Source organism: Centroberyx affinis, unplaced genomic scaffold (assembly GCF_046629955.1).
Source record: "Centroberyx affinis isolate AG114_WGS23_722 - 3 ecotype Tasmania unplaced genomic scaffold, CSIRO-AGI_Caff_v1 ptg001111l_1, whole genome shotgun sequence".
Taxonomy (NCBI): Eukaryota; Metazoa; Chordata; class Actinopteri; order Beryciformes; family Berycidae; genus Centroberyx; species Centroberyx affinis.
In genome coordinates this window covers 978,180-992,508 of record NW_027279653.1, presented here as the reverse complement: position 1 = coordinate 992,508, position 14,329 = coordinate 978,180, and positions in this window count along the sequence as shown.

Sequence of the window (14,329 nt, the reverse complement as noted above, 5' to 3'; positions counted from 1 at the left end):
CGCTGTCGCCCAACCCAGAACTCTCTGTTCCAAAGGAGGGAGAGAGGGAGGGGGAGGTGGAAGAAGAGGGAGGGAGGGTGGGAGGGAGAAGCGCGAGAGTGGGGGAAAAGTGGGAAGAGTGGTAGAAATGGGGAAGGAGAGAGAGAGCTGACAAAATAAATTGGAAAGATATGAGGAAGAGGTGAGAAATGGGAAGGAGGAAAGGAAAAGGTAATGGAAGTGAGAGGGGAGGGAAAGAGAAAAAAAAACGTGAAAGAGAGAAAGAGCAGGCTAAAGGGAGAAAAGATAGCTGAGACACACTCACACACTCGATTGTGCGCACACATACATCCACACCAGGATCCTCACACCTATTAACAGGTGAAAAAATATCCACTATCACCTCCATCACCAGCCCACAGTACACATGTAACTAAAGATTTACCATCAGAAACAATTTGTACAATAATCCAAACAATAATCCAGTAAATAATTTACCCAACCGAACACAAAATGCCATAGATAAAGCAGAATTTTGAAGTTATACAACAACACAACATGAACAACTAAAAAGCACACTGTCCATAGCATTTTCTGCAGGTTAAACACAGATTACACTAAATCCTGGCCTATATTCCCAGTGATGGAGAACCTCTATTGAAGATAGCATATTACTCTTCAACTAAGCTTAATCTGTGTCTGGGAAATCAAGCGCCCCCCACAATCACACACTCAGTGAGACGGCGACGATCCAATCCTATCACTTGAGGATGACACAGTGTTTGTGTCAATCCACTTTCAGCTCAAGTCAGATAGGTCGATACTGCAATTCAATAATTGAAATTTGAACATTCACTCATGATTGCTTATCAATATGTTGGATAGGAGAGGCTTTTTTTGTTGTCACAAACTTACTTGTTTGAATTCTAAAAGCATTCCATATTTTGAGTCACACACACACACACACACACAGCCTATAGTGTAAAGAGGCTGGCATGGATAGAGGGTCGCTGTGTTGATGAGTTAGAGGCTGCTACCAGGCTTCAGAACAGATAGTGGGGTGGGGGTGGGATGGGAGGCACATTGAACGCGTCCAATTAGCAGAGTAATTAGTTAATTAACATAGAGGACCCTGAAGGCCTTCCTAAGCAGCCTTATATAGACCTCCTCCAAACCAACCATCAGACCTTGAAGGCTTTACTAAGCAGTGCAGCACAGATAGAGCGACTAACCAGCCCACAGCATCATCTGCCACACACACACACACACACACACAAAAGACATCTCTGGAATACCCCCCACGTTTTAGCTTTGCATGCAGTATCAATTGCAGATGAAATACTCTGCATTCACATAAGGCCAGTAAAACTGAACTGTGAGATGTGCTTTCAGCCCTTGCGGCTCATAGTAGGCCTACACCAGTTTTCTTGTTTTGCCTAATGCCATGAGATGCAGGCTGGCTGGACTGTCTTCCTGTAACACCCCAGTTTCAGGTGGCAATGATGTCATATCCTCTCCCACAATAAATGACATTTCAGTGATTACATGCATTTAAGTGTAGCCACGGCGTAAATGGCCCCCTAAGTGAGCGGCGTTTTATGGTTGCATCAGCTTTAACAGCGACAACACCTGATGTAGCTTTTATATCTCTTTAACCTTATAAAGATCGAAGCAATCAGCGGTTCTGTATTTTTCAGCAGAGGGAAATGGAAGAGAGAGAGAAAGAGAGGGAGTTAAGAGACAGTCTGCCCTGCATCGCTTCATAGCCACAGGCAGTTGCACAGCACAGGAGAAATGTGCTTACATCATCACATGTGGTCCAGGCATCCTGCAGAGGGCACTGCTAATAGCAGAAACACAGAGCGGAGGAGGCAACCAACCAACCCAGGAGGAACTCGGCAAGGCGCTCCCACGCAACTTGGATTTCTGACATTCTTGGCAGCCTTTCAGAGAGGTCAGTCCTAAAGTATTCGGGCAGAGCTAACCTTCGAGAGAGGCCGTGTTCCAGCGAGCTGAGACCAGAGGCTTAATTCATCATTAATTAAAGTCTGCATGGGGTACAGGGATGACTCTTTCTCAGAGAATCTCTAACCCCGCTATCCAAAGTAATAGCCCCTCTGATTCGGACAAGATGTTTTGCCCTAGCAGCCGCTGGGTGATATCATGGTAAATGGATTGCTTGTTTGAATATTTTTTTCCCTTTAAGTACAGACTGCTGAGGGACACAGACAGAGACAGAGAGAGAGAGAGAGAGAGAGAGAGAGGGAGAGATTCTGCACCAGTCTCCACACTGTGACCCAGATAAGGTCCTTGCCATACACGTGGAACAGATCGTACATGTAACATGTGAGTTATGGATGTTCGGCACATGCAGCGGGGATAGAAAGCCTCAGTCTGCCCAGATTTAGGCTCACTGACACTGTTAGACCAAGGAAATGTCACAAGAGAGTTGTGGCTGTAGTATATATATAAAAACAAAAACTGAGTATTATTATGTGGATTATATTAATCCATTCCAAAGATTATAAAATCACTTTCACCTCCCCAAACATATCCAAACGTTTCAAAGTGGGAAAGACAAGTTACCAGCACACAAGAACAAACTTCACAGATCCCTATCTTTCCAGGCAGTCCCAACCTAGTCTACAGGCATGGCTGCAATGGCACACAGCTGCCTTGTTCAATGTATCAGACCCATCTCACCCTCAGCAACATTTTTCTAGGTGTAATAACAGATAGGATCACATAGCAAATGCCTGGGCAAAAGATGAGAGCTATGGACACACTGAAATGAGCAGCATTCTTCTCATGACTCCTGTTAACCAACGTTGCAACTGAGTCTCTGTGAGTGTGTGTGTGTCTGTGCGTGTGTGTGTGTGTGTGTGTGTGTGTGTGTGTGTGTCTTTGCAGGTTCCAGAGGCGTGGGTAGCCAGCTGCGGAGCCGTTCTGGATGCTGATTGGAAGTGAGTGTTGAGCGCTCAGGACAATTATGGAATCATTACTGCCGCCATGCCAGAGGCAAAATATGAACACCATGCCATTTGTCAACCAACCACGGCTTTCTAATCAAGCTCACATGTGTTTGTATGTTAGTCTTTACACATGTGTATGTGTGTGTGTGTGTGTGTGTGGACACATATGTATATGTATGTGTGTGTGTGTGTGTGCAATGCCTGAGAGCCTTGGCATGTTGGCAGAGGAAATGGAATGTCACTCTCCCCCTCCCAGTGTGTGTGTGTGTGTGTGTGTGTGCATGTATATAGGTTGTTAAAGAGGAGTGGAGAGCCCTACCCAATATTTTGTGCCTGTATATTTGTTTGAATGTGTGCTGGTATCCAAATGGTGTATGTACAGCACACATGCCCAAGTGTTTGTGTGTGTGTGTGTGTGTGTGTGTGTGTGTGTGGAGGGGGAGGAATGCCCTGCACAGGCGCGACTGTCTAAACACGTCCCCGTCAGCTGTCTCTCCGCTCCCCTCATGGAGAAATAACTTAGCATGAGTTATTTCTTTTTTTTTTTTTTTTTCACTGCGCCCACACTATCATCTCACATTAGCTGCGGAGAGCGTGTACATGGGAATGCCCCTGTGTGGCCTCTTTTAGACTGGAAAAAGTGTCTGTCAAGTGTATGAACAAACTAGTGTGGGAGCCTCCTGAAGAAGGATAAGAACAGAGGGATGTGGGGCAGAGGAGAGGAAGAAAACTCCTCACCACTCTTCTCTTTAATCAGTCGTTTTTTTTTCAACCCCCCCTCCTGCCTACAGGAAGCACCTGTAATCCATCTCCCTGTTCTGGGATCGGTGTGGTAACGAGTGGCATAAATGTTTTAGGAAGATTTAATTAATTGATTCAATGAGTGATAATAGCAGGCGGTATTTATCACAGGTGCATTCGCTTTCATGGCCTGGAAGTGCCGAAGGCAAAGTCAATGTGGTGTGCAGCTCCAACACTCCAAAAGTCGTGCCGACTGCAAAATGTCTGATCAACTTTCAAAAAAGTGAAATTATACTTATACATATAGAATCTACATAATATAAACTGCATATAATGAATCTACTCAGACATTTCACTCAGTTGAGATTAAGTTTTCCTTCAAAATAGGGTGCAGGGTTAACTGCTCTCTCTCTCTCTCTCTCTGCAGTGAACTGAAGTTGCAGTGTTCTTAGGCTTTTGTGCATGCAAGTCAGCCACTGAGATATGAGTGTTGTAAGTGCACAAGGGATTACCAACTCAAACATTGATCACTGATAAGCTACGCAAAGTGGTCGTGCATCTTGTCACTGACTCCACAACGCTCTTCCTCTCAGCACTCAACTAAAGCCAGTTTCTGTATGTAAAACAATACAGAAAAAAGACACATTGCCTGCCTTGGAGAAATCCCTGTTTGACATAGCTAGGCGAGATCCCCCAGACGAAAACAAGACATTGCTATTAGTCAAGAGATCAAAGGCATACCCCAGCTGAACACAGTGTTTGGGATTGCAACCTCTGACAGCCATCTGCACTGGTAAGACAGGAACAAGCAGTAGACACTGATGGCAAAGGAGGTCTAAGTTTTTCTTAAACTCAGCCCTGATAAATTTTGTACAAGCTACACTTTACTTGGAGGGTAGAGGCGTGGGCAGATGAGGTGAGAGAGGGAGGGTGCAAGGGGGAGAGAAAAGTGAGGAAGCGTAGAGAGAAAGTGGGTGAGAAGGTGAGGGGAAATATTGAAAAAGGGAAAGAGAAGGAAAGGAGCTGAAAGGGGGGAGGCAGAGGGTTGGATAGAGGGTTAGCGAGGAAGACAAGAGGGAAAACGGTAAGACTGCTTGTCCCCCAGTGAGACAACCTGGCAAGGAGTTCAGAGTGAGCCAGCATCTTCATCTCTAAGCCTGTGGAGCAACGGATGCCCAGGACACATCAACGCATTTCACAGTTTGCCTGCATAGAACACAAATACTATCAGCTTCAAAAACGATGAACTTCCCTGGAGCATATGGGCAGGGGTTTGCTCCTCTGGGCTCGCTGAATTGGTCTGTGAATCGATCACAGAAAAAGTATTTCAAAGGGTTTAAGAAACTATGAGGTCTTTCTCTTTCCCAGACTTTAACAAAACAGACTCCGACACAGACAGCCCTGCAGACACTTGTGGCTGCGTGGTCCCTAAAGGCTTAGAGGTGTCTCTACTCTTTTCACTACCACTCATATCTGCTTGGCGAAAACAGCAGCGTATCCATCTAGTCCTGCGCCCCCGACACAAGGAAAAGACAGGAAATGAGGAAGGAAGAAATGGAGAGAGAAAAAGACACCAGGGAAGAAAGGAAACGAGGGAGGCTAAATAAAAAAGGTTTGGAATCCAGCCCAACTCCAGAGAGAGGGATTCAGGAGACGTGGAAGAAGAGTGCCATATGTGCGTTGGTCACATTGACCAAGCCTGAACCTGCATGCAGCAGCTTGGTTGGGACATGTGTTTTGGCTATCAGAGCCATTAAAATCCCATTACATAGTGCAACAACAGAGATCGTAAGTCTTTTCTGTGACTCTGGGAATCATTTATCTTGTAAATTTACCATGAATGATGTATTTAGATGCACAAAGATGCGCGTTGGTTGACTTTTAATGGTTTCGTTACAATTGATCGGTTTCACAATTTGAGATATGAAATGCACAACACAACTCTAAGATTAGAAAGAGAGGAGTTAACTGGCAGGGAATGAAGAAAATGACATTCACAGAGAGACATCTTTCCAGACCACTGAAGCCGTTCCTCTTAGAAAAACAGAGAGGTCATCGGTTACTTGTTTCTCATGTAGATTCTTATTGTCAGTTGTTCGGTCATTACAAATGGTGTTGCATTCTTTACAGTGAAGGCTAATGGTGTCCTGACCTGAAGGGGAGGAATGCCAACTCTCACCACAGCTGCACACTAAGGCCAAGGGCCAGAGTGGACCCTAGGTTCAAAGGTCACCCATGATGTGACTTGATCCCACACAATCAATGGACAGAGGGTCCTGGCCTTTGGCAACCATGCTCTTAATGGCTTATCGGAACTGGACAAGTGGTAAAGAGAAAACAATCAGAAAGAAGTAAACAGTCCATCGAAACAGCAAAAGAATGACAAATATCCAGACTGATCTCACAGAAAAACGTGAAATGAACACGTTAACAGCAAATTACGTGTCGGTGGAACGTAAAGTGTTACATTTACGTTTTCCCAGCACAAAACGGTTACGTGAAGGAGACACGACTATAAACAGGACGTAGTGTCACATTGAAGTAGCACGGTGGCCAGTAAGGGTGTTGTGTACGGGTGGTGGATGGGCGTATACGTTTACCTTCGATGTTGGTGGGCTAGTGTTAACCCTAACCCAGCGTTCGATTCCCAGCGTTTTCAAAGGACATTTCAACCGCAAGTCACATTTTAATTTTTAACAAATGTTTTTCTTATTTAACCATGACCAAACCATTTCCCTAACCTTAACCAACTCGTTTTACTTGACTAAACTTTACCATAACCTTAACCAAACTTGTTTTAGTTGCCTAAATTTAACCAAAGTCATTTTACTTGCCTAAATTAACCAACCTTTGGGACGAAATTAAATTTGTGGTGGAGAAATTTATTTAAATTTGTGGTGGAGAAATGTATTTAAATTTGTGGTGGGGGAACGTAATTCAGTTCGTGGTGGAGAAATGTTATTTTCTCATAATACGTGTCCATAGCAATACAGTATATACACACAATTGAATGGGTAGTTGACAGGCACACGCACATTCATATTCTTCATACAGGAATCACAAATGCAGAATTTACAGTGCTCATTAATTAGTATTCGAGCATATAAAATAGAGCATTTTCAATTCCTCCTTAATTAGCATTATAACTGTTTTCCATGGCAGGCATTATTCAAGCGGAGCAAGCCACTCCACTGATGACAAACACACACCCAGCCAACTAAACAGATAATGAGCAATTTTTGGTAAGTGTCTGGGATTGTTAGGTCATTAGGACTCGGGGTTGTGTGAGTGAATAACTTTAATTGCAACCCCTGGACACAGGCATAAGCTCTGTAAATAACCCAGCACTTTGTTAATGTGCTCATCATTATCCCATTCCACCATCTTGGATGGAAATAGCATGTTGAGTTTACTTCAACCCCAAGGAGATGCCCATCCTGGCTGAATAAGGGTTTATCAGAATGAGCTAACGACTGAAATATTTTTTTACTGGTAAAAACTGAAGTTCCAGTGGACCCATAAATTGGGGTTTCCAAAATGTCGAGATGCAGGGGTGTAAATGCCCATAAATGTGGAGTCACCTCAGCAATGAGCAACAGAAACGGCAACACAGGGAGAACCTCTGCACTGGTCCATTTCACACTTCATAAAGCGACGACATATTTATTCCATGCATTCATACTCATATGCCCCCTCAACCAGGTAACGTCTATACGACTCAAAATGATTCATTTGCTAAGTCATTTTCCCCACTTAGTTCTGGGTTTTAAGTGCTAATTTTACCCTCTGGTAGAATGCTGCATTGTGCGGCGACGGTTTTACCTGATGTTTTTATCTCACTGCAGGGACTGAGCAGGGAATTACCTTTTGCCCGTAACTGCATTCCTTGAAAACCCACATACACACTGCTGAAAAAGAGGCTGTAAAAAATGGTGAATATCGCACCTCTGGTAGTGTGAGTCACTAAACTCTGTAAAAAAGAAGAATGTAAACAGCTTTCTTTTTTTCAAATCATTTTACAGCATTTTTTTATGTGATAAATATATGCAAAGTCATTCAGGAATCTAATTTGTTCCTTTGAGAGACATGCAGAGTTAAGGTCAAAGGGGTAAGCCTCAGGTAAATGCTAGGCAGTGGGAGTATACAGTCCTGCCTCTTATTCCTGTCTGATTTAAGAGGATCCATAGGGGGCCCATGGTAAACACAGCAGGGACATGGACCTTCAGGAGTGGGAGAATGAGGGGCTGGTGTTCCACTTAGGCCACATATAATGACCAACAAACCCCCCTTCGTCTTCAATCCCCACCTCCCACCCCACCGTTCCCGCTCCAATTCTATAGGTCTGACCACTAAGACCCTCATTCAACCTGTGTATACGAGAAACCTTTCTTCTCCTTCCCTCCCTCCTCTCTCTCTCTCTCTCTCTCTCTTTCCCTTCTCCAGTTCAGTACTCCCTCACTCCAGTGAGAGGCAGGTCCTTTTCAGACGGCTGGCCAGGCTCCCGCTGTTTTATGGGAAGTATTGTGATCCCGCAAGCTCTCTCAGGGGGGATCAGCACTTACGAGGGCCGATGGAGCCGCTGATTTGATCTTCTCTCCTTTCACAGCCTTTCTCGAGTTTTCATCAAAACTTCTTGGCCGGCTCTCCATGGGAAGCCCTAGCGCAAATGTGATTCTCCGTCTCCGTTGAAACAGACATCATCCATGACAGCGGAGACACTGATGAGGACAGGGGTACAAGTGAGAATAGGGCTTGAACTTCACATCAACCCAGCCACATGAAAGGGATGGAACTCTAAATATTCAGCAATGCTTCAAACAGTTCCTCCAATATTTAAGAGCCATTCCCTCCCAACAGACAGTCATCCTCATTTCAGTGAGAGTCATGAATCATAAGTGTGCCCTTGCAAGAGTTCAAATCATATTTTTTAAAAGGGGTATTAAGTAATCTATGACTTTTATTCATCTCTATCGGCGGTCAGTGAGTTGCAGCGACATCAACAGGTCTCTGGCATCGTTTATGGTGGCCTGTAATTGTAACACAAATAATAAAGTGACATGTTCACAATAGAGATGAGTAAGATTAAGCCAATTACAGCAGAGATCAAAATACCTGAAAAATAATTTAAAAAAATGGTTTGACAACAAATAGCACATGTTGAGCAGTAGAAAATGCAAGTAGAAGTGCGTGTGTGTGTGTGTGTGTGTGTGTGTTTCTTTCAAAACATCGAGTATGGGCCAGAAAGTGAGTTTTGAAAGCCACTAAGAAGTCATTGTTGGTATTAGACATTGGTAATGTTGTGCTATGGGACAGTAATGCACCTTTAAACTGTATTCTTCCCTGCCATTTTCAGGAATACTACCTGGTTTTGCCACTGGGGTGTAACAGCACAGACTTGTATTGTGCTTTTATATCCCTGTGGATAATGGCAGAATGCAACAGTTATTGTAAACTGATAGTGAAGGCTTAGGAGGGGAAATCCCTTTGGCATGGCCGGCATTTACTGGTAAACCAAAATACAAAGCCAATAATCTCTGTCTCATTATGAGTGATTTTTCCCCACTCAACCTAATGTGATGACAGTAAGAGATAAAGCCATGTCAGTCTAATTGTGCATTGGAGAGTGAGAGGCTCTATAGCCAGACAAATAGCAATGATGACAGCCCTAACATGGATTGACTCAACAATCTGTGATCTAATGGGAGTAGAGTTTGACTGTTGTCCCTTTAACCTGAGTGAGGTAGTAATGAGGATAATTATAAAGAGTTCACAAACTCCACTATCAGAGGTTTAGCTGAGAAGTTTTAATGCTGTTAGCAAAACTGCATTACACCTCGTCATTCGTTAAGTACACAATCAAATATGAACAATACTTGACAACTCAAAGGTTTTGCTCTTGCTATATTTTCTTTTTGTGGAAATTTTATGGGCTCATCTAAATAGCTGTGTAAGTCCATAACGATGTGTTGCAAAGCGACGTACCACCAGAGTAAAAGAGCCCTTAGACAGCACTTTTCACAAAGATAGCTTTTAACACAGCAATCAGTGGTTTGCTACATGGAGGGGGGCTGAGCAGGTCATACATTCATTTCAGAAATGAGCGGAAGAGTTGTCTCACTTACCAAGGAGAGAAGCCCTGTACCTCAAGCCTAATTACCACATTGGCAGATAACCCCTGCAATCTCCCCAGATACTGAGGCTTCCGCTGCACCTCACACAGACTTGCACAATTGTCTCCAGTCCTTTGAGGGCCTTGTTTAATGTGTTTGTTTTGGTTTTGACAGGTTTCTGTCACAGGCAGAGAGACGGGGTATTCCAAAGGCCAGATATCTTCCCAGTTGTTCCACCGTTTGTTTAGTTAGTCACCTTTTATCAGGAGCTTAATAGCTTCCTCTACTTTCTAATGGCTACGGTCGAAGCTCAGAGCCTACTTGTCTGTGCAAACACAGCTAACTGTGTCCAAGGACATCACACATCTGTGTTTAAGAAAAATTGGATTTTTTCCCACAGTGTCTTTGTTGTTTGTTAGAATGTATCTTAATCATGCTGGAATGAGGCACAGCTCACCCAGGGTGCAACAGTCTCTTAATGTTTCATAAACGTCATTTGGAAGTAATTCAGTAAGCACCCTCATGAAAAAGAGATGAAATACAGATTGCCGTTGGGTATATTAACACCTGTCAAATCAGACCCATATCATATTGCATTGCCTTTGTTATGTGGCTTTCTATTATTTTCTCAACTCCCAAACATCACCTTGCCCTCTCAATCTACCAATGTAATTACCTCATCAAATAAACTATCAACAAAGCCCCTAAAATAGGATTTGTGGAAGGGGGGAAAAACAAAACAAAATAAAAAAAAAGAAACATATCATCATACCCAACATATGTGAGAGGCGTGACGTTTAGAAGTCAGGGGAGCAAAGCCTTGAGGGCATACAATCAATATTACATTTTCCATTGCCACCTTCATAGCTATTGTAAATGGCTTGTGTCAAAAATAATAACAGGTTGTATCAGGAACCTTGGGTTTGCAATTTCGCTCCTAGTGCTCGGAGGCCCCGTCTGCTCTCCCTCTCTCACTCCAACACCATTGGGTGTTAATGACGCCGTGGTGGCAGACACTTCTCACACTACGACCGACTTTTTCTTCTGCCCGGTCTTTATCTCTTTACTCCTGACAGTTCTGAGAACTGCTGGGAAAATGTGTGTAAGTGTGTGTGTGCGAGTGCAAGGGGGGAAAAAAAGATCAGAAAAGGCTTACACCTAGTACTCGACATGATTAGGCCTTTGTGCGTGTTTTGGCCCTCAGCCGGTAGCATAGTATTATTAGCAGAGTTGGAGAGATTAAATCTATTCTCACTTCTGTTGTCATAGCACTCCAGGCAGCAATAAGCAAGATGAGATGCAGTAATGTGCACACTGGAGGGACAGACTGCTCTTCACTGGAATCAGTGCTACTTTAAGTTCTTTTGAGAGAGAGAGGTACTCAGTTAACTTCTTCTGAGTTGATTGCTTTATCTCATCCATGTATTATCTTTGGTGTGTATTGCACCCCAGCCGTGCAAGACCGGCTGTTGTTGTGTGAGTGTTGAGCATGTCCTGACACCTCAATAGCCTCACTATCTTCATTTTTAGTGCACAGGCTCTGCAACAAATACGCAATGTCTGATCTCCTCCAAAACAGTAGGCTGTCACACTGTCAGAAGTGTCCCATGTGATCAACACGTATGCCTGTGTCCATATCCCCTGCTATGTGACAAATGAGTTCCAGCAAAGAGTGCTAGTGAGGTCTGCAAAAAGCAAAAGTAATATAGTATGACAGGATGATGCTGTGGCCAATCATCACGTCGACGACGGCCGAGCAGGTCTGGCTTTTATACACAAGGTTCTTTTCCTGAGGCTTCCAGAGAGCTTCTTTTATACTCATCTCTCTGTCTGTGCAGGGCCTTTAAATTGTTCTCCCTTATCTGAAGAGGAATCTGCAGGAAGTCGCAGAAGCCCAGCTTATCTTGGCCAAGTGTGGATGTGTTTGTGTGTGTGTGTGTGTGTGTAGGGAAGGAGGAGGGGACTTGAGAGGGTGCCAAATGCCGCAGGATCCAGCAGAGCACGTCAGGGCAAGAGAGGCAGAGGCACCGGGGAGACTGACAGACACAACACTAACATCTGACGGAAACAAACAACGTAAGCGCATATACACACACACATACTGAAGCTGATGGAAACACCCAGGGCATAGGTGACATTTAATCCATCCATCACATTTGAGCCAAAAGGCAGATGTCAAGGATGTTCAAAACCTTGTGTGTGTCCTTGTGTTGGGGGTAAATGTAAACATTGAGTTAATCAGTGACATTTAAATAAACTGTCAAATGTAACTTCCAACATACAAGGCCTTTGATAGATTTTAATAAACATGCATTTGATGTGGCCATGTTAGGTTACTAGGCTAGCAATACTGTGCCAGTGTATAATTGAAATTCCTGTATGTCAACATGAACATCACATAACAAATGGTTCCTCCCTACTTTCTCATCTAGCAAGAGCTACTTCTCAGAGTGATTTGAGGCAACAAACACTGCTGTCCAATAGCCGTCCGATGATGGGATGTGGAACATCAAGTTGTGCAACATGAGAGATGGCTCCGAAGGGTGTCTTAAGGAGGTGATAAAAAGGTCTGTGACCTTCCCCAAATGAAAGCTCCCCCCTGATTTGTGAGGCAGAGCCATGAAGAGTGTTGTTTGAGGGAGAGAGTGGGTGGTCTGTCACTGGGTTCATGCTCCTCTCTCTCTACAAACAGCCCAAATTTACATCTTTTTAATGGCTGCTGTGTCCACTGGCTGTTGTAAATCAAGGGAGGGGATTTAACCTCTAGGAGCCAGCAGGGGTTAATGCTGAGGGCAACGGCCACTGCTGTTTCAGCCTAGGACCAAGCAAAATGGACGCCCTTGAAAACAACATGCTTCAGAAGTGTGCTGAGTGTGTTAGAGGGCATGTAGGGCTTCTGAACCACTTTTGGCTTACAGTAGCTATATTCAATAGGAAAGGAAATGAATAGCAAATAAAGAATAAGTGAAACAGCTCTTAGATAAAGACCGAATCATGTATATGGCACACAAATATGACTTCAGATATCCTACCCTATTCCTATCCTATATATCCTATGTCAAATATCAGAGATTATTTCAAATATGGCCTCTTTCAGTCAAATACGGACTCAGACATTGACAGCTGCAAGGATGTCAGCTTGTGAAAGCAATAAAAATGTTTACTGGGTGTCTGCCAATGACAAAAACCTTGAGTGAAATCCAGGAGGAAACAGTTGTGGTTGTTTTACCCTTTCTGCTCCATATTCATGAACAATACTGCTGAGAATTTACTTTTCCTACTGGCTTTTCCTCTGCCATATTCACCCATAAAGGGCAAGCACACATAGTGAGATCTCCCGGGCACAAATGAGCAATCAGTGTAAGAGCAACACACCTGGCAAGGCTCTGAAAGGCCACCGGCGCACCAGGAGAATTGGCTTCCTCGTAATTGAGATCCGGGCAGATTATTCTCATTTGATTGTCTAATGACCATCTGAATGAGATCCCTACCATAATAAGAGGCCTATTTGACCAGGCGATGCAGTAGACCCAAGTGTCAGTCAGTTGCTATCCCTCTGTCTTTGCATTATTAGAATTTTAAATGTGGCATGAATACAGGCATGGAACCCAATCATCTGGATATAAATATGTGGATTTGCAGATTGTTGATTTGTTGTTGAAAACGGTCACTGTTAAAAATGCATAAAATTATAATCCCCAAGTCATCTTTTAGTATTAGTATTCAGTATTTGGAGCATCTTTGCATAAAAACTAGGCTTCAGTTCACAACATGAGTGTATTACATGAAAAGGTAAAGCATTCTTATAGTAAGACTGCTGAAAAACCTAAGCCATGCAAAAGACCAACAATGCGTTTGACTTTTCACTGTAAAATGAGACCAATTGTGATTGATTAGAATTTGCCAAGTGGCAATTTTTGACCTGTCAAAGCATAATTCCCATTCCTCATTGCTTCATCAATTTTGATGGGGCTATTTCCAAACCAATTCTCTTAACAGGAGAAACATGGGCTTGACCTTATGCAACAGTATAAAACATTGCGTGCCCCACTACCGTGAATCTCCATCCCCATGTAGTGGAACTCAGATGAAGTTATTGATTATGCCCCAGCAAATATGGCGAGGTAAGGGAATGACACCGCACTTAGAGATCATTGCGCAAATGTACACTAAATCACAAAAATGGAGGGGGGTTGTTACTGGCATGGACGTCGGGCTTTGCGAGGGCGAGCACTCGTGCATTCACTCAGTGTTTAATCAATGGATTAAACTGTCTATCCATTCAAGTATTGATGTTTCCTATGACAACTGCTTATCCACGTAGAGCAGGGAGACACCAGAGGCCTTTCAATCATCTGATGGGTGAATAGACCGCAGGGAGGAAGAGGTGGGGTTAGACAGATGAATCTCTAAAACTGGATTCATGCTGCATGCTCAATTATACCACAGCCACAATGCAAGTCAAAGCAGAGGAGGAGTCAATCACCGCCGACAGTGTATACAGAGCACAGGTTCTGCCACTGTGCG